Source organism: Engystomops pustulosus, chromosome 4 (assembly GCF_040894005.1).
Source record: "Engystomops pustulosus chromosome 4, aEngPut4.maternal, whole genome shotgun sequence".
Taxonomy (NCBI): Eukaryota; Metazoa; Chordata; class Amphibia; order Anura; family Leptodactylidae; genus Engystomops; species Engystomops pustulosus.
This window is the reverse complement of record NC_092414.1, coordinates 211,443,720-211,462,288: the sequence shown is the minus strand read 5'-3', so window position 1 is coordinate 211,462,288 and position 18,569 is coordinate 211,443,720. Positions and strand designations below refer to the sequence as shown.

The window sequence follows — 18,569 nt, the reverse complement described above, 5'->3', positions numbered from 1 at the left end:
CGAATAAAAGGGATTAAAGGTCCGTTTGCCCACAATTGAAAAGAAAGGGCTGTGCAACCTGTCCAAAAGATAGCAGTGGGTCTTCAGAAAAAAAGAGCCTGGCTCACACAGGGGTTGAGGCTGCGACCTTAATGTAATTAGCATCGCACTCTAAGCTACTTGGGAAGATTAGAGCCAGGTGACTACAGGGCTCGAACCAGAGGCTTTGGCATGATTAGCAGAATGCTCTAACCAACTCAGCTCACTGGTCATGTATTTTGGCAAATCTAACAACACTTTCTGGGCCTTCTTAAATGACTGTCTAGCTGGATAAAAGGGCCGACAGGTCCGACCTAATTCTGATGAGAAAAGCCAGGCAACTACACAGATGGAACTGGAGACTTTGGCGTTATTAGCATAATGCTCTAACCAACTGAGCTCGCCGGAAATGAAAGAGTTTTGCAACCTGTCCACTATATAACAGAGAGCTCACCAAAATTCAAGAATCTGGCCCCTGACCGGCCGTGGGCTGTGGCCATTCATCTGACGCTTTCTGGCCCATCCCGTATGACTTTGTACCCGGTAGAAGGGCTTAACAGTCCTCCTACTAAAGCTCACCAAAAGCGGAGGAACTGGCCCGTACGGGGATCGAACCCGCGACCTTGGCGTTATTAGCACCACGCTCTAACCAACTGAGCTAACCGGCCATATGTGATGTGCTCGGTCTTCTGATGCTTTCCGGCCCTACCCGCCCGAATGTCTACCGAATAAAAGGGATTAAAGGTCCGTTTGCCCACAATTGAAAAGAAAGGGCTGTGCAACCTGTCCAAAAGATAGCAGTGGGTCTTCAGAAAAAAAGAGCCTGGCTCACACAGGGGTTGAGGCTGCGCCCTTAATGTAATTAGCATCGCACTCTAAGCTACTTGGGAAGATTAGAGCCAGGTGACTACAGGGCTCGAACCAGAGGCTTTGGCATGATTAGCAGAATGCTCTAACCAACTCAGCTCACTGGTCATGTATTTTGGCAAATCTAACAACACTTTCTGGGCCTTCTTAAATGACTGTCTAGCTGGATAAAAGGGCCGACAGGTCCGACCTAATTCTGATGAGAAAAGCCAGGCAACTACACAGATGGAACTGGAGACTTTGGCATTATTAGCATAATGCTCTAACCAACTGAGCTCGCCGGAAATGAAAGAGTTTTGCAACCTGTCCACTATATAACAGAGAGCTCACCAAAATTCAAGAATCTGGCCCCTGACCGGCCGTGGGCTGTGGCCATTCATCTGACGCTTTCTGGCCCATCCCGTATGACTTTGTACCCGGTAGAAGGGCTTAACAGTCCTCCTACTAAAGCTCACCAAAAGCGGAGGAACTGGCCCGTACGGGGATCGAACCCGCGACCTTGGCGTTATTAGCACCACGCTCTAACCAACTGAGCTAACCGGCCATATGTGATGTGCTCGGTCTTCTGATGCTTTCCGGCCCTACCCGCCCGAATGTCTACCGAATAAAAGGGATTAAAGGTCCGTTTGCCCACAATTGAAAAGAAAGGGCTGTGCAACCTGTCCAAAAGATAGCAGTGGGTCTTCAGAAAAAAAGAGCCTGGCTCACACAGGGGTTGAGGCTGCGACCTTAATGTAATTAGCATCGCACTCTAAGCTACTTGGGAAGATTAGAGCCAGGTGACTACAGGGCTCGAACCAGAGGCTTTGGCATGATTAGCAGAATGCTCTAACCAACTCAGCTCACTGGTCATGTATTTTGGCAAATCTAACAACACTTTCTGGGCCTTCTTAAATGACTGTCTAGCTGGATAAAAGGGCCGACAGGTCCGACCTAATTCTGATGAGAAAAGCCAGGCAACTACACAGATGGAACTGGAGACTTTGGCGTTATTAGCATAATGCTCTAACCAACTGAGCTCGCCGGAAATGAAAGAGTTTTGCAACCTGTCCACTATATAACAGAGAGCTCACCAAAATTCAAGAATCTGGCCCCTGACCGGCCGTGGGCTGTGGCCATTCATCTGACGCTTTCTGGCCCATCCCGTATGACTTTGTACCCGGTAGAAGGGCTTAACAGTCCTCCTACTAAAGCTCACCAAAAGCGGAGGAACTGGCCCGTACGGGGATCGAACCCGCGACCTTGGCGTTATTAGCACCACGCTCTAACCAACTGAGCTAACCGGCCATATGTGATGTGCTCGGTCTTCTGATGCTTTCCGGCCCTACCCGCCCGAATGTCTACCGAATAAAAGGGATTAAAGGTCCGTTTGCCCACAATTGAAAAGAAAGGGCTGTGCAACCTGTCCAAAAGATAGCAGTGGGTCTTCAGAAAAAAAGAGCCTGGCTCACACAGGGGTTGAGGCTGCGCCCTTAATGTAATTAGCATCGCACTCTAAGCTACTTGGGAAGATTAGAGCCAGGTGACTACAGGGCTCGAACCAGAGGCTTTGGCATGATTAGCAGAATGCTCTAACCAACTCAGCTCACTGGTCATGTATTTTGGCAAATCTAACAACACTTTCTGGGCCTTCTTAAATGACTGTCTAGCTGGATAAAAGGGCCGACAGGTCCGACCTAATTCTGATGAGAAAAGCCAGGCAACTACACAGATGGAACTGGAGACTTTGGCATTATTAGCATAATGCTCTAACCAACTGAGCTCGCCGGAAATGAAAGAGTTTTGCAACCTGTCCACTATATAACAGAGAGCTCACCAAAATTCAAGAATCTGGCCCCTGACCGGCCGTGGGCTGTGGCCATTCATCTGACGCTTTCTGGCCCATCCCGTATGACTTTGTACCCGGTAGAAGGGCTTAACAGTCCTCCTACTAAAGCTCACCAAAAGCGGAGGAACTGGCCCGTACGGGGATCGAACCCGCGACCTTGGCGTTATTAGCACCACGCTCTAACCAACTGAGCTAACCGGCCATATGTGATGTGCTCGGTCTTCTGATGCTTTCCGGCCCTACCCGCCCGAATGTCTACCGAATAAAAGGGATTAAAGGTCCGTTTGCCCACAATTGAAAAGAAAGGGCTGTGCAACCTGTCCAAAAGATAGCAGTGGGTCTTCAGAAAAAAAGAGCCTGGCTCACACAGGGGTTGAGGCTGCGACCTTAATGTAATTAGCATCGCACTCTAAGCTACTTGGGAAGATTAGAGCCAGGTGACTACAGGGCTCGAACCAGAGGCTTTGGCATGATTAGCAGAATGCTCTAACCAACTCAGCTCACTGGTCATGTATTTTGGCAAATCTAACAACACTTTCTGGGCCTTCTTAAATGACTGTCTAGCTGGATAAAAGGGCCGACAGGTCCGACCTAATTCTGATGAGAAAAGCCAGGCAACTACACAGATGGAACTGGAGACTTTGGCGTTATTAGCATAATGCTCTAACCAACTGAGCTCGCCGGAAATGAAAGAGTTTTGCAACCTGTCCACTATATAACAGAGAGCTCACCAAAATTCAAGAATCTGGCCCCTGACCGGCCGTGGGCTGTGGCCATTCATCTGACGCTTTCTGGCCCATCCCGTATGACTTTGTACCCGGTAGAAGGGCTTAACAGTCCTCCTACTAAAGCTCACCAAAAGCGGAGGAACTGGCCCGTACGGGGATCGAACCCGCGACCTTGGCGTTATTAGCACCACGCTCTAACCAACTGAGCTAACCGGCCATATGTGATGTGCTCGGTCTTCTGATGCTTTCCGGCCCTACCCGCCCGAATGTCTACCGAATAAAAGGGATTAAAGGTCCGTTTGCCCACAATTGAAAAGAAAGGGCTGTGCAACCTGTCCAAAAGATAGCAGTGGGTCTTCAGAAAAAAAGAGCCTGGCTCACACAGGGGTTGAGGCTGCGCCCTTAATGTAATTAGCATCGCACTCTAAGCTACTTGGGAAGATTAGAGCCAGGTGACTACAGGGCTCGAACCAGAGGCTTTGGCATGATTAGCAGAATGCTCTAACCAACTCAGCTCACTGGTCATGTATTTTGGCAAATCTAACAACACTTTCTGGGCCTTCTTAAATGACTGTCTAGCTGGATAAAAGGGCCGACAGGTCCGACCTAATTCTGATGAGAAAAGCCAGGCAACTACACAGATGGAACTGGAGACTTTGGCATTATTAGCATAATGCTCTAACCAACTGAGCTCGCCGGAAATGAAAGAGTTTTGCAACCTGTCCACTATATAACAGAGAGCTCACCAAAATTCAAGAATCTGGCCCCTGACCGGCCGTGGGCTGTGGCCATTCATCTGACGCTTTCTGGCCCATCCCGTATGACTTTGTACCCGGTAGAAGGGCTTAACAGTCCTCCTACTAAAGCTCACCAAAAGCGGAGGAACTGGCCCGTACGGGGATCGAACCCGCGACCTTGGCGTTATTAGCACCACGCTCTAACCAACTGAGCTAACCGGCCATATGTGATGTGCTCGGTCTTCTGATGCTTTCCGGCCCTACCCGCCCGAATGTCTACCGAATAAAAGGGATTAAAGGTCCGTTTGCCCACAATTGAAAAGAAAGGGCTGTGCAACCTGTCCAAAAGATAGCAGTGGGTCTTCAGAAAAAAAGAGCCTGGCTCACACAGGGGTTGAGGCTGCGACCTTAATGTAATTAGCATCGCACTCTAAGCTACTTGGGAAGATTAGAGCCAGGTGACTACAGGGCTCGAACCAGAGGCTTTGGCATGATTAGCAGAATGCTCTAACCAACTCAGCTCACTGGTCATGTATTTTGGCAAATCTAACAACACTTTCTGGGCCTTCTTAAATGACTGTCTAGCTGGATAAAAGGGCCGACAGGTCCGACCTAATTCTGATGAGAAAAGCCAGGCAACTACACAGATGGAACTGGAGACTTTGGCATTATTAGCATAATGCTCTAACCAACTGAGCTCGCCGGAAATGAAAGAGTTTTGCAACCTGTCCACTATATAACAGAGAGCTCACCAAAATTCAAGAATCTGGCCCCTGACCGGCCGTGGGCTGTGGCCATTCATCTGACGCTTTCTGGCCCATCCCGTATGACTTTGTACCCGGTAGAAGGGCTTAACAGTCCTCCTACTAAAGCTCACCAAAAGCGGAGGAACTGGCCCGTACGGGGATCGAACCCGCGACCTTGGCGTTATTAGCACCACGCTCTAACCAACTGAGCTAACCGGCCATATGTGATGTGCTCGGTCTTCTGATGCTTTCCGGCCCTACCCGCCCGAATGTCTACCGAATAAAAGGGATTAAAGGTCCGTTTGCCCACAATTGAAAAGAAAGGGCTGTGCAACCTGTCCAAAAGATAGCAGTGGGTCTTCAGAAAAAAAGAGCCTGGCTCACACAGGGGTTGAGGCTGCGCCCTTAATGTAATTAGCATCGCACTCTAAGCTACTTGGGAAGATTAGAGCCAGGTGACTACAGGGCTCGAACCAGAGGCTTTGGCATGATTAGCAGAATGCTCTAACCAACTCAGCTCACTGGTCATGTATTTTGGCAAATCTAACAACACTTTCTGGGCCTTCTTAAATGACTGTCTAGCTGGATAAAAGGGCCGACAGGTCCGACCTAATTCTGATGAGAAAAGCCAGGCAACTACACAGATGGAACTGGAGACTTTGGCATTATTAGCATAATGCTCTAACCAACTGAGCTCGCCGGAAATGAAAGAGTTTTGCAACCTGTCCACTATATAACAGAGAGCTCACCAAAATTCAAGAATCTGGCCCCTGACCGGCCGTGGGCTGTGGCCATTCATCTGACGCTTTCTGGCCCATCCCGTATGACTTTGTACCCGGTAGAAGGGCTTAACAGTCCTCCTACTAAAGCTCACCAAAAGCGGAGGAACTGGCCCGTACGGGGATCGAACCCGCGACCTTGGCGTTATTAGCACCACGCTCTAACCAACTGAGCTAACCGGCCATATGTGATGTGCTCGGTCTTCTGATGCTTTCCGGCCCTACCCGCCCGAATGTCTACCGAATAAAAGGGATTAAAGGTCCGTTTGCCCACAATTGAAAAGAAAGGGCTGTGCAACCTGTCCAAAAGATAGCAGTGGGTCTTCAGAAAAAAAGAGCCTGGCTCACACAGGGGTTGAGGCTGCGACCTTAATGTAATTAGCATCGCACTCTAAGCTACTTGGGAAGATTAGAGCCAGGTGACTACAGGGCTCGAACCAGAGGCTTTGGCATGATTAGCAGAATGCTCTAACCAACTCAGCTCACTGGTCATGTATTTTGGCAAATCTAACAACACTTTCTGGGCCTTCTTAAATGACTGTCTAGCTGGATAAAAGGGCCGACAGGTCCGACCTAATTCTGATGAGAAAAGCCAGGCAACTACACAGATGGAACTGGAGACTTTGGCGTTATTAGCATAATGCTCTAACCAACTGAGCTCGCCGGAAATGAAAGAGTTTTGCAACCTGTCCACTATATAACAGAGAGCTCACCAAAATTCAAGAATCTGGCCCCTGACCGGCCGTGGGCTGTGGCCATTCATCTGACGCTTTCTGGCCCATCCCGTATGACTTTGTACCCGGTAGAAGGGCTTAACAGTCCTCCTACTAAAGCTCACCAAAAGCGGAGGAACTGGCCCGTACGGGGATCGAACCCGCGACCTTGGCGTTATTAGCACCACGCTCTAACCAACTGAGCTAACCGGCCATATGTGATGTGCTCGGTCTTCTGATGCTTTCCGGCCCTACCCGCCCGAATGTCTACCGAATAAAAGGGATTAAAGGTCCGTTTGCCCACAATTGAAAAGAAAGGGCTGTGCAACCTGTCCAAAAGATAGCAGTGGGTCTTCAGAAAAAAAGAGCCTGGCTCACACAGGGGTTGAGGCTGCGACCTTAATGTAATTAGCATCGCACTCTAAGCTACTTGGGAAGATTAGAGCCAGGTGACTACAGGGCTCGAACCAGAGGCTTTGGCATGATTAGCAGAATGCTCTAACCAACTCAGCTCACTGGTCATGTATTTTGGCAAATCTAACAACACTTTCTGGGCCTTCTTAAATGACTGTCTAGCTGGATAAAAGGGCCGACAGGTCCGACCTAATTCTGATGAGAAAAGCCAGGCAACTACACAGATGGAACTGGAGACTTTGGCATTATTAGCATAATGCTCTAACCAACTGAGCTCGCCGGAAATGAAAGAGTTTTGCAACCTGTCCACTATATAACAGAGAGCTCACCAAAATTCAAGAATCTGGCCCCTGACCGGCCGTGGGCTGTGGCCATTCATCTGACGCTTTCTGGCCCATCCCGTATGACTTTGTACCCGGTAGAAGGGCTTAACAGTCCTCCTACTAAAGCTCACCAAAAGCGGAGGAACTGGCCCGTACGGGGATCGAACCCGCGACCTTGGCGTTATTAGCACCACGCTCTAACCAACTGAGCTAACCGGCCATATGTGATGTGCTCGGTCTTCTGATGCTTTCCGGCCCTACCCGCCCGAATGTCTACCGAATAAAAGGGATTAAAGGTCCGTTTGCCCACAATTGAAAAGAAAGGGCTGTGCAACCTGTCCAAAAGATAGCAGTGGGTCTTCAGAAAAAAAGAGCCTGGCTCACACAGGGGTTGAGGCTGCGCCCTTAATGTAATTAGCATCGCACTCTAAGCTACTTGGGAAGATTAGAGCCAGGTGACTACAGGGCTCGAACCAGAGGCTTTGGCATGATTAGCAGAATGCTCTAACCAACTCAGCTCACTGGTCATGTATTTTGGCAAATCTAACAACACTTTCTGGGCCTTCTTAAATGACTGTCTAGCTGGATAAAAGGGCCGACAGGTCCGACCTAATTCTGATGAGAAAAGCCAGGCAACTACACAGATGGAACTGGAGACTTTGGCATTATTAGCATAATGCTCTAACCAACTGAGCTCGCCGGAAATGAAAGAGTTTTGCAACCTGTCCACTATATAACAGAGAGCTCACCAAAATTCAAGAATCTGGCCCCTGACCGGCCGTGGGCTGTGGCCATTCATCTGACGCTTTCTGGCCCATCCCGTATGACTTTGTACCCGGTAGAAGGGCTTAACAGTCCTCCTACTAAAGCTCACCAAAAGCGGAGGAACTGGCCCGTACGGGGATCAAACCCGCGACCTTGGCGTTATTAGCACCACGCTCTAACCAACTGAGCTAACCGGCCATATGTGATGTGCTCGGTCTTCTGATGCTTTCCGGCCCTACCCGCCCGAATGTCTACCGAATAAAAGGGATTAAAGGTCCGTTTGCCCACAATTGAAAAGAAAGGGCTGTGCAACCTGTCCAAAAGATAGCAGTGGGTCTTCAGAAAAAAAGAGCCTGGCTCACACAGGGGTTGAGGCTGCGACCTTAATGTAATTAGCATCGCACTCTAAGCTACTTGGTAAGATTAGAGCCAGGTGACTACAGGGCTCGAACCAGAGGCTTTGGCATGATTAGCAGAATGCTCTAACCAACTCAGCTCACTGGTCATGTATTTTGGCAAATCTAACAACACTTTCTGGGCCTTCTTAAATGACTGTCTAGCTGGATAAAAGGGCCGACAGGTCCGACCTAATTCTGATGAGAAAAGCCAGGCAACTACACAGATGGAACTGGAGACTTTGGCGTTATTAGCATAATGCTCTAACCAACTGAGCTCGCCGGAAATGAAAGAGTTTTGCAACCTGTCCACTATATAACAGAGAGCTCACCAAAATTCAAGAATCTGGCCCCTGACCGGCCGTGGGCTGTGGCCATTCATCTGACGCTTTCTGGCCCATCCCGTATGACTTTGTACCCGGTAGAAGGGCTTAACAGTCCTCCTACTAAAGCTCACCAAAAGCGGAGGAACTGGCCCGTACGGGGATCGAACCCGCGACCTTGGCGTTATTAGCACCACGCTCTAACCAACTGAGCTAACCGGCCATATGTGATGTGCTCGGTCTTCTGATGCTTTCCGGCCCTACCCGCCCGAATGTCTACCGAATAAAAGGGATTAAAGGTCCGTTTGCCCACAATTGAAAAGAAAGGGCTGTGCAACCTGTCCAAAAGATAGCAGTGGGTCTTCAGAAAAAAAGAGCCTGGCTCACACAGGGGTTGAGGCTGCGACCTTAATGTAATTAGCATCGCACTCTAAGCTACTTGGGAAGATTAGAGCCAGGTGACTACAGGGCTCGAACCAGAGGCTTTGGCATGATTAGCAGAATGCTCTAACCAACTAAGCTCACTGGTCATGTATTTTGGCAAATCTAACAACACTTTCTGGGCCTTCTTAAATGACTGTCTAGCTGGATAAAAGGGCCGACAGGTCCGACCTAATTCTGATGAGAAAAGCCAGGCAACTACACAGATGGAACTGGAGACTTTGGCATTATTAGCATAATGCTCTAACCAACTGAGCTCGCCGGAAATGAAAGAGTTTTGCAACCTGTCCACTATATAACAGAGAGCTCACCAAAATTCAAGAATCTGGCCCCTGACCGGCCATGGGCTGTGGCCATTCATCTGACGCTTTCTGGCCCATCCCGTATGACTTTGTACCCGGTAGAAGGGCTTAACAGTCCTCCTACTAAAGCTCACCAAAAGCGGAGGAACTGGCCCGTACGGGGATCGAACCCGCGACCTTGGCGTTATTAGCACCACGCTCTAACCAACTGAGCTAACCGGCCATATGTGATGTGCTCGGTCTTCTGATGCTTTCCGGCCCTACCCGCCCGAATGTCTACCGAATAAAAGGGATTAAAGGTCCGTTTGCCCACAATTGAAAAGAAAGGGCTGTGCAACCTGTCCAAAAGATAGCAGTGGGTCTTCAGAAAAAAAGAGCCTGGCTCACACAGGGGTTGAGGCTGCGACCTTAATGTAATTAGCATCGCACTCTAAGCTACTTGGGAAGATTAGAGCCAGGTGACTACAGGGCTCGAACCAGAGGCTTTGGCATGATTAGCAGAATGCTCTAACCAACTCAGCTCACTGGTCATGTATTTTGGCAAATCTAACAACACTTTCTGGGCCTTCTTAAATGACTGTCTAGCTGGATAAAAGGGCCGACAGGTCCGACCTAATTCTGATGAGAAAAGCCAGGCAACTACACAGATGGAACTGGAGACTTTGGCGTTATTAGCATAATGCTCTAACCAACTGAGCTCGCCGGAAATGAAAGAGTTTTGCAACCTGTCCACTATATAACAGAGAGCTCACCAAAATTCAAGAATCTGGCCCCTGACCGGCCGTGGGCTGTGGCCATTCATCTGACGCTTTCTGGCCCATCCCGTATGACTTTGTACCCGGTAGAAGGGCTTAACAGTCCTCCTACTAAAGCTCACCAAAAGCGGAGGAACTGGCCCGTACGGGGATCGAACCCGCGACCTTGGCGTTATTAGCACCACGCTCTAACCAACTGAGCTAACCGGCCATATGTGATGTGCTCGGTCTTCTGATGCTTTCCGGCCCTACCCGCCCGAATGTCTACCGAATAAAAGGGATTAAAGGTCCGTTTGCCCACAATTGAAAAGAAAGGGCTGTGCAACCTGTCCAAAAGATAGCAGTGGGTCTTCAGAAAAAAAGAGCCTGGCTCACACAGGGGTTGAGGCTGCGACCTTAATGTAATTAGCATCGCACTCTAAGCTACTTGGGAAGATTAGAGCCAGGTGACTACAGGGCTCGAACCAGAGGCTTTGGCATGATTAGCAGAATGCTCTAACCAACTAAGCTCACTGGTCATGTATTTTGGCAAATCTAACAACACTTTCTGGGCCTTCTTAAATGACTGTCTAGCTGGATAAAAGGGCCGACAGGTCCGACCTAATTCTGATGAGAAAAGCCAGGCAACTACACAGATGGAACTGGAGACTTTGGCATTATTAGCATAATGCTCTAACCAACTGAGCTCGCCGGAAATGAAAGAGTTTTGCAACCTGTCCACTATATAACAGAGAGCTCACCAAAATTCAAGAATCTGGCCCCTGACCGGCCATGGGCTGTGGCCATTCATCTGACGCTTTCTGGCCCATCCCGTATGACTTTGTACCCGGTAGAAGGGCTTAACAGTCCTCCTACTAAAGCTCACCAAAAGCGGAGGAACTGGCCCGTACGGGGATCGAACCCGCGACCTTGGCGTTATTAGCACCACGCTCTAACCAACTGAGCTAACCGGCCATATGTGATGTGCTCGGTCTTCTGATGCTTTCCGGCCCTACCCGCCCGAATGTCTACCGAATAAAAGGGATTAAAGGTCCGTTTGCCCACAATTGAAAAGAAAGGGCTGTGCAACCTGTCCAAAAGATAGCAGTGGGTCTTCAGAAAAAAAGAGCCTGGCTCACACAGGGGTTGAGGCTGCGCCCTTAATGTAATTAGCATCGCACTCTAAGCTACTTGGGAAGATTAGAGCCAGGTGACTACAGGGCTCGAACCAGAGGCTTTGGCATGATTAGCAGAATGCTCTAACCAACTCAGCTCACTGGTCATGTATTTTGGCAAATCTAACAACACTTTCTGGGCCTTCTTAAATGACTGTCTAGCTGGATAAAAGGGCCGACAGGTCCGACCTAATTCTGATGAGAAAAGCCAGGCAACTACACAGATGGAACTGGAGACTTTGGCATTATTAGCATAATGCTCTAACCAACTGAGCTCGCCGGAAATGAAAGAGTTTTGCAACCTGTCCACTATATAACAGAGAGCTCACCAAAATTCAAGAATCTGGCCCCTGACCGGCCGTGGGCTGTGGCCATTCATCTGACGCTTTCTGGCCCATCCCGTATGACTTTGTACCCGGTAGAAGGGCTTAACAGTCCTCCTACTAAAGCTCACCAAAAGCGGAGGAACTGGCCCGTACGGGGATCGAACCCGCGACCTTGGCGTTATTAGCACCACGCTCTAACCAACTGAGCTAACCGGCCATATGTGATGTGCTCGGTCTTCTGATGCTTTCCGGCCCTACCCGCCCGAATGTCTACCGAATAAAAGGGATTAAAGGTCCGTTTGCCCACAATTGAAAAGAAAGGGCTGTGCAACCTGTCCAAAAGATAGCAGTGGGTCTTCAGAAAAAAAGAGCCTGGCTCACACAGGGGTTGAGGCTGCGACCTTAATGTAATTAGCATCGCACTCTAAGCTACTTGGGAAGATTAGAGCCAGGTGACTACAGGGCTCGAACCAGAGGCTTTGGCATGATTAGCAGAATGCTCTAACCAACTCAGCTCACTGGTCATGTATTTTGGCAAATCTAACAACACTTTCTGGGCCTTCTTAAATGACTGTCTAGCTGGATAAAAGGGCCGACAGGTCCGACCTAATTCTGATGAGAAAAGCCAGGCAACTACACAGATGGAACTGGAGACTTTGGCGTTATTAGCATAATGCTCTAACCAACTGAGCTCGCCGGAAATGAAAGAGTTTTGCAACCTGTCCACTATATAACAGAGAGCTCACCAAAATTCAAGAATCTGGCCCCTGACCGGCCGTGGGCTGTGGCCATTCATCTGACGCTTTCTGGCCCATCCCGTATGACTTTGTACCCGGTAGAAGGGCTTAACAGTCCTCCTACTAAAGCTCACCAAAAGCGGAGGAACTGGCCCGTACGGGGATCGAACCCGCGACCTTGGCGTTATTAGCACCACGCTCTAACCAACTGAGCTAACCGGCCATATGTGATGTGCTCGGTCTTCTGATGCTTTCCGGCCCTACCCGCCCGAATGTCTACCGAATAAAAGGGATTAAAGGTCCGTTTGCCCACAATTGAAAAGAAAGGGCTGTGCAACCTGTCCAAAAGATAGCAGTGGGTCTTCAGAAAAAAAGAGCCTGGCTCACACAGGGGTTGAGGCTGCGACCTTAATGTAATTAGCATCGCACTCTAAGCTACTTGGGAAGATTAGAGCCAGGTGACTACAGGGCTCGAACCAGAGGCTTTGGCATGATTAGCAGAATGCTCTAACCAACTCAGCTCACTGGTCATGTATTTTGGCAAATCTAACAACACTTTCTGGGCCTTCTTAAATGACTGTCTAGCTGGATAAAAGGGCCGACAGGTCCGACCTAATTCTGATGAGAAAAGCCAGGCAACTACACAGATGGAACTGGAGACTTTGGCATTATTAGCATAATGCTCTAACCAACTGAGCTCGCCGGAAATGAAAGAGTTTTGCAACCTGTCCACTATATAACAGAGAGCTCACCAAAATTCAAGAATCTGGCCCCTGACCGGCCATGGGCTGTGGCCATTCATCTGACGCTTTCTGGCCCATCCCGTATGACTTTGTACCCGGTAGAAGGGCTTAACAGTCCTCCTACTAAAGCTCACCAAAAGCGGAGGAACTGGCCCGTACGGGGATCGAACCCGCGACCTTGGCGTTATTAGCACCACGCTCTAACCAACTGAGCTAACCGGCCATATGTGATGTGCTCGGTCTTCTGATGCTTTCCGGCCCTACCCGCCCGAATGTCTACCGAATAAAAGGGATTAAAGGTCCGTTTGCCCACAATTGAAAAGAAAGGGCTGTGCAACCTGTCCAAAAGATAGCAGTGGGTCTTCAGAAAAAAAGAGCCTGGCTCACACAGGGGTTGAGGCTGCGCCCTTAATGTAATTAGCATCGCACTCTAAGCTACTTGGGAAGATTAGAGCCAGGTGACTACAGGGCTCGAACCAGAGGCTTTGGCATGATTAGCAGAATGCTCTAACCAACTCAGCTCACTGGTCATGTATTTTGGCAAATCTAACAACACTTTCTGGGCCTTCTTAAATGACTGTCTAGCTGGATAAAAGGGCCGACAGGTCCGACCTAATTCTGATGAGAAAAGCCAGGCAACTACACAGATGGAACTGGAGACTTTGGCATTATTAGCATAATGCTCTAACCAACTGAGCTCGCCGGAAATGAAAGAGTTTTGCAACCTGTCCACTATATAACAGAGAGCTCACCAAAATTCAAGAATCTGGCCCCTGACCGGCCGTGGGCTGTGGCCATTCATCTGACGCTTTCTGGCCCATCCCGTATGACTTTGTACCCGGTAGAAGGGCTTAACAGTCCTCCTACTAAAGCTCACCAAAAGCGGAGGAACTGGCCCGTACGGGGATCGAACCCGCGACCTTGGCGTTATTAGCACCACGCTCTAACCAACTGAGCTAACCGGCCATATGTGATGTGCTCGGTCTTCTGATGCTTTCCGGCCCTACCCGCCCGAATGTCTACCGAATAAAAGGGATTAAAGGTCCGTTTGCCCACAATTGAAAAGAAAGGGCTGTGCAACCTGTCCAAAAGATAGCAGTGGGTCTTCAGAAAAAAAGAGCCTGGCTCACACAGGGGTTGAGGCTGCGACCTTAATGTAATTAGCATCGCACTCTAAGCTACTTGGGAAGATTAGAGCCAGGTGACTACAGGGCTCGAACCAGAGGCTTTGGAATGATTAGCAGAATGCTCTAACCAACTCAGCTCACTGGTCATGTATTTTGGCAAATCTAACAACACTTTCTGGGCCTTCTTAAATGACTGTCTAGCTGGATAAAAGGGCCGACAGGTCCGACCTAATTCTGATGAGAAAAGCCAGGCAACTACACAGATGGAACTGGAGACTTTGGCGTTATTAGCATAATGCTCTAACCAACTGAGCTCGCCGGAAATGAAAGAGTTTTGCAACCTGTCCACTATATAACAGAGAGCTCACCAAAATTCAAGAATCTGGCCCCTGACCGGCCGTGGGCTGTGGCCATTCATCTGACGCTTTCTGGCCCATCCTGTATGACTTTGTACCCGGTAGAAGGGCTTAACAGTCCTCCTACTAAAGCTCACCAAAAGCGGAGGAACTGGCCCGTACGGGGATCGAACCCGCGACCTTGGCGTTATTAGCACCACGCTCTAACCAACTGAGCTAACCGGCCATATGTGATGTGCTCGGTCTTCTGATGCTTTCCGGCCCTACCCGCCCGAATGTCTACCGAATAAAAGGGATTAAAGGTCCGTTTGCCCACAATTGAAAAGAAAGGGCTGTGCAACCTGTCCAAAAGATAGCAGTGGGTCTTAAGAAAAAAAGAGCCTGGCTCACACAGGGGTTGAGGCTGCGACCTTAATGTAATTAGCATCGCACTCTAAGCTACTTGGGAAGATTAGAGCCAGGTGACTACAGGGCTCGAACCAGAGGCTTTGGCATGATTAGCAGAATGCTCTAACCAACTCAGCTCACTGGTCATGTATTTTGGCAAATCTAACAACACTTTCTGGGCCTTCTTAAATGACTGTCTAGCTGGATAAAAGGGCCGACAGGTCCGACCTAATTCTGATGAGAAAAGCCAGGCAACTACACAGATGGAACTGGAGACTTTGGCGTTATTAGCATAATGCTCTAACCAACTGAGCTCGCCGGAAATGAAAGAGTTTTGCAACCTGTCCACTATATAACAGAGAGCTCACCAAAATTCAAGAATCTGGCCCCTGACCGGCCGTGGGCTGTGGCCATTCATCTGACGCTTTCTGGCCCATCCCGTATGACTTTGTACCCGGTAGAAGGGCTTAACAGTCCTCCTACTAAAGCTCACCAAAAGCGGAGGAACTGGCCCGTACGGGGATCGAACCCACGACCTTGGCGTTATTAGCACCACGCTCTAACCAACTGAGCTAACCGGCCATATGTGATGTGCTCGGTCTTCTGATGCTTTCCGGCCCTACCCGCCCGAATGTCTACCGAATAAAAGGGATTAAAGGTCCGTTTGCCCACAATTGAAAAGAAAGGGCTGTGCAACCTGTCCAAAAGATAGCAGTGGGTCTTCAGAAAAAAAGAGCCTGGCTCACACAGGGGTTGAGGCTGCGACCTTAATGTAATTAGCATCGCACTCTAAGCTACTTGGGAAGATTAGAGCCAGGTGACTACAGGGCTCGAACCAGAGGCTTTGGCATGATTAGCAGAATGCTCTAACCAACTCAGCTCACTGGTCATGTATTTTGGCAAATCTAACAACACTTTCTGGGCCTTCTTAAATGACTGTCTAGCTGGATAAAAGGGCCGACAGGTCCGACCTAATTCTGATGAGAAAAGCCAGGCAACTACACAGATGGAACTGGAGACTTTGGCATTATTAGCATAATGCTCTAACCAACTGAGCTCGCCGGAAATGAAAGAGTTTTGCAACCTGTCCACTATATAACAGAGAGCTCACCAAAATTCAAGAATCTGGCCCCTGACCGGCCGTGGGCTGTGGCCATTCATCTGACGCTTTCTGGCCCATCCCGTATGACTTTGTACCCGGTAGAAGGGCTTAACAGTCCTCCTACTAAAGCTCACCAAAAGCGGAGGAACTGGCCCGTACGGGGATCGAACCCGCGACCTTGGCGTTATTAGCACCACGCTCTAACCAACTGCGCTAACCGGCCATATGTGATGTGCTCGGTCTTCTGATGCTTTCCGGCCCTACCCGCCCGAATGTCTACCGAATAAAAGGGATTAAAGGTCCGTTTGCCCACAATTGAAAAGAAAGGGCTGTGCAACCTGTCCAAAAGATAGCAGTGGGTCTTCAGAAAAAAAGAGCCTGGCTCACACAGGGGTTGAGGCTGCGACCTTAATGTAATTAGCATCGCACTCTAAGCTACTTGGGAAGATTAGAGCCAGGTGACTACAGGGCTCGAACCAGAGGCTTTGGCATGATTAGCAGAATGCTCTAACCAACTCAGGTCACTGGTCATGTATTTTGGCAAATCTAACAACACTTTCTGGGCCTTCTTAAATGACTGTCTAGCTGGATAAAAGGGCCGACAGGTCCGACCTAATTCTGATGAGAAAAGCCAGGCAACTACACAGATGGAACTGGAGACTTTGGCATTATTAGCATAATGCTCTAACCAACTGAGCTCGCCGGAAATGAAAGAGTTTTGCAACCTGTCCACTATATAACAGAGAGCTCACCAAAATTCAAGAATCTGGCCCCTGACCGGCCATGGGCTGTGGCCATTCATCTGACGCTTTCTGGCCCATCCCGTATGACTTTGTACCCGGTAGAAGGGCTTAACAGTCCTCCTACTAAAGCTCACCAAAAGCAGAGGAACTGGCCCGTACGGGGATCGAACCCGCGACCTTGGCGTTATTAGCACCACGCTCTAACCAACTGAGCTAACCGGCCATATGTGATGTGCTCGGTCTTCTGATGCTTTCCGGCCCTACCCGCCCGAATGTCTACCGAATAAAAGGGATTAAAGGTCCGTTTGCCCACAATTGAAAAGAAAGGGCTGTGCAACCTGTCCAAAAGATAGCAGTGGGTCTTCAGAAAAAAAGAGCCTGGCTCACACAGGGGTTGAGGCTGCGCCCTTAATGTAATTAGCATCGCACTCTAAGCTACTTGGGAAGATTAGAGCCAGGTGACTACAGGGCTCGAACCAGAGGCTTTGGCATGATTAGCAGAATGCTCTAACCAACTCAGCTCACTGGTCATGTATTTTGGCAAATCTAACAACACTTTCTGGGCCTTCTTAAATGACTGTCTAGCTGGATAAAAGGGCCGACAGGTCCGACCTAATTCTGATGAGAAAAGCCAGGCAACTACACAGATGGAACTGGAGACTTTGGCATTATTAGCATAATGCTCTAACCAACTGAGCTCGCCGGAAATGAAAGAGTTTTGCAACCTGTCCACTATATAACAGAGAGCTCACCAAAATTCAAGAATCTGGCCCCTGACCGGCCGTGGGCTGTGGCCATTCATCTGACGCTTTCTGGCCCATCCCGTATGACTTTGTACCCGGTAGAAGGGCTTAACAGTCCTCCTACTAAAGCTCACCAAAAGCGGAGGAACTGGCCCGTACGGGGATCGAACCCGCGACCTTGGCGTTATTAGCACCACGCTCTAACCAACTGAGCTAACCGGCCATATGTGATGTGCTCGGTCTTCTGATGCTTTCCGGCCCTACCCGCCCGAATGTCTACCGAATAAAAGGGATTAAAGGTCCGTTTGCCCACAATTGAAAAGAAAGGGCTGTGCAACCTGTCCAAAAGATAGCAGTGGGTCTTAAGAAAAAAAGAGCCTGGCTCACACAGGGGTTGAGGCTGCGACCTTAATGTAATTAGCATCGCACTCTAAGCTACTTGGGAAGATTAGAGCCAGGTGACTACAGGGCTCGAACCAGAGGCTTTGGCATGATTAGCAGAATGCTCTAACCAACTCAGCTCACTGGTCATGTATTTTGGCAAATCTAACAACACTTTCTGGGCCTTCTTAAATGACTGTCTAGCTGGATAAAAGGGCCGACAGGTCCGACCTAATTCTGATGAGAAAAGCCAGGCAACTACACAGATGGAACTGGAGACTTTGGCGTTATTAGCATAATGCTCTAACCAACTGAGCTCGCCGGAAATGAAAGAGTTTTGCAACCTGTCCACTATATAACAGAGAGCTCACCAAAATTCAAGAATCTGGCCCCTGACCGGCCGTGGGCTGTGGCCATTCATCTGACGCTTTCTGGCCCATCCCGTATGACTTTGTACCCGGTAGAAGGGCTTAACAGTCCTCCTACTAAAGCTCACCAAAAGCGGAGGAACTGGCCCGTACGGGGATCGAACCCACGACCTTGGCGTTATTAGCACCACGCTCTAACCAACTGAGCTAACCGGCCATATGTGATGTGCTCGGTCTTCTGATGCTTTCCGGCCCTACCCGCCCGAAT

The 18,569-nt window shown here is 49.3% G+C and overlaps 21 non-coding genes across 21 annotated transcripts; all 21 read right to left on the bottom strand.

The window, feature by feature from the left end:
* Positions 1–612: 612 nt before the first annotated feature.
* Positions 613–686, bottom strand: TRNAI-AAU (transfer RNA isoleucine (anticodon AAU)). The gene has a single exon. It is a non-coding gene; the product is annotated as a tRNA-Ile (tRNA).
* Positions 687–1,355: 669 nt separating this feature from the next.
* On the bottom strand, positions 1,356–1,429 carry TRNAI-AAU (transfer RNA isoleucine (anticodon AAU)). Its single transcript has one exon. It is a non-coding gene; the product is annotated as a tRNA-Ile (tRNA).
* Positions 1,430–2,098: 669 nt separating this feature from the next.
* Positions 2,099–2,172, bottom strand: TRNAI-AAU (transfer RNA isoleucine (anticodon AAU)). The gene has a single exon. It is a non-coding gene; the product is annotated as a tRNA-Ile (tRNA).
* Positions 2,173–2,841: 669 nt separating this feature from the next.
* TRNAI-AAU (transfer RNA isoleucine (anticodon AAU)) lies at positions 2,842–2,915 on the bottom strand. Its single transcript has one exon. It is a non-coding gene; the product is annotated as a tRNA-Ile (tRNA).
* A 669-nt stretch (positions 2,916–3,584) lies between these two features.
* On the bottom strand, positions 3,585–3,658 carry TRNAI-AAU (transfer RNA isoleucine (anticodon AAU)). The gene has a single exon. It is a non-coding gene; the product is annotated as a tRNA-Ile (tRNA).
* A 669-nt stretch (positions 3,659–4,327) lies between these two features.
* TRNAI-AAU (transfer RNA isoleucine (anticodon AAU)) lies at positions 4,328–4,401 on the bottom strand. The gene has a single exon. It is a non-coding gene; the product is annotated as a tRNA-Ile (tRNA).
* Positions 4,402–5,070: 669 nt separating this feature from the next.
* Positions 5,071–5,144, bottom strand: TRNAI-AAU (transfer RNA isoleucine (anticodon AAU)). The gene has a single exon. It is a non-coding gene; the product is annotated as a tRNA-Ile (tRNA).
* Positions 5,145–5,813: 669 nt separating this feature from the next.
* TRNAI-AAU (transfer RNA isoleucine (anticodon AAU)) lies at positions 5,814–5,887 on the bottom strand. Its single transcript has one exon. It is a non-coding gene; the product is annotated as a tRNA-Ile (tRNA).
* A 669-nt stretch (positions 5,888–6,556) lies between these two features.
* Positions 6,557–6,630, bottom strand: TRNAI-AAU (transfer RNA isoleucine (anticodon AAU)). Its single transcript has one exon. It is a non-coding gene; the product is annotated as a tRNA-Ile (tRNA).
* A 669-nt stretch (positions 6,631–7,299) lies between these two features.
* On the bottom strand, positions 7,300–7,373 carry TRNAI-AAU (transfer RNA isoleucine (anticodon AAU)). Its single transcript has one exon. It is a non-coding gene; the product is annotated as a tRNA-Ile (tRNA).
* A 1,412-nt stretch (positions 7,374–8,785) lies between these two features.
* On the bottom strand, positions 8,786–8,859 carry TRNAI-AAU (transfer RNA isoleucine (anticodon AAU)). Its single transcript has one exon. It is a non-coding gene; the product is annotated as a tRNA-Ile (tRNA).
* A 669-nt stretch (positions 8,860–9,528) lies between these two features.
* TRNAI-AAU (transfer RNA isoleucine (anticodon AAU)) lies at positions 9,529–9,602 on the bottom strand. Its single transcript has one exon. It is a non-coding gene; the product is annotated as a tRNA-Ile (tRNA).
* A 669-nt stretch (positions 9,603–10,271) lies between these two features.
* Positions 10,272–10,345, bottom strand: TRNAI-AAU (transfer RNA isoleucine (anticodon AAU)). Its single transcript has one exon. It is a non-coding gene; the product is annotated as a tRNA-Ile (tRNA).
* Positions 10,346–11,014: 669 nt separating this feature from the next.
* Positions 11,015–11,088, bottom strand: TRNAI-AAU (transfer RNA isoleucine (anticodon AAU)). The gene has a single exon. It is a non-coding gene; the product is annotated as a tRNA-Ile (tRNA).
* A 669-nt stretch (positions 11,089–11,757) lies between these two features.
* On the bottom strand, positions 11,758–11,831 carry TRNAI-AAU (transfer RNA isoleucine (anticodon AAU)). Its single transcript has one exon. It is a non-coding gene; the product is annotated as a tRNA-Ile (tRNA).
* Positions 11,832–12,500: 669 nt separating this feature from the next.
* On the bottom strand, positions 12,501–12,574 carry TRNAI-AAU (transfer RNA isoleucine (anticodon AAU)). Its single transcript has one exon. It is a non-coding gene; the product is annotated as a tRNA-Ile (tRNA).
* A 669-nt stretch (positions 12,575–13,243) lies between these two features.
* TRNAI-AAU (transfer RNA isoleucine (anticodon AAU)) lies at positions 13,244–13,317 on the bottom strand. The gene has a single exon. It is a non-coding gene; the product is annotated as a tRNA-Ile (tRNA).
* Positions 13,318–13,986: 669 nt separating this feature from the next.
* On the bottom strand, positions 13,987–14,060 carry TRNAI-AAU (transfer RNA isoleucine (anticodon AAU)). The gene has a single exon. It is a non-coding gene; the product is annotated as a tRNA-Ile (tRNA).
* Positions 14,061–14,729: 669 nt separating this feature from the next.
* On the bottom strand, positions 14,730–14,803 carry TRNAI-AAU (transfer RNA isoleucine (anticodon AAU)). The gene has a single exon. It is a non-coding gene; the product is annotated as a tRNA-Ile (tRNA).
* Positions 14,804–16,958: 2,155 nt separating this feature from the next.
* TRNAI-AAU (transfer RNA isoleucine (anticodon AAU)) lies at positions 16,959–17,032 on the bottom strand. Its single transcript has one exon. It is a non-coding gene; the product is annotated as a tRNA-Ile (tRNA).
* A 669-nt stretch (positions 17,033–17,701) lies between these two features.
* TRNAI-AAU (transfer RNA isoleucine (anticodon AAU)) lies at positions 17,702–17,775 on the bottom strand. Its single transcript has one exon. It is a non-coding gene; the product is annotated as a tRNA-Ile (tRNA).
* Positions 17,776–18,569: the final 794 nt, after the last annotated feature.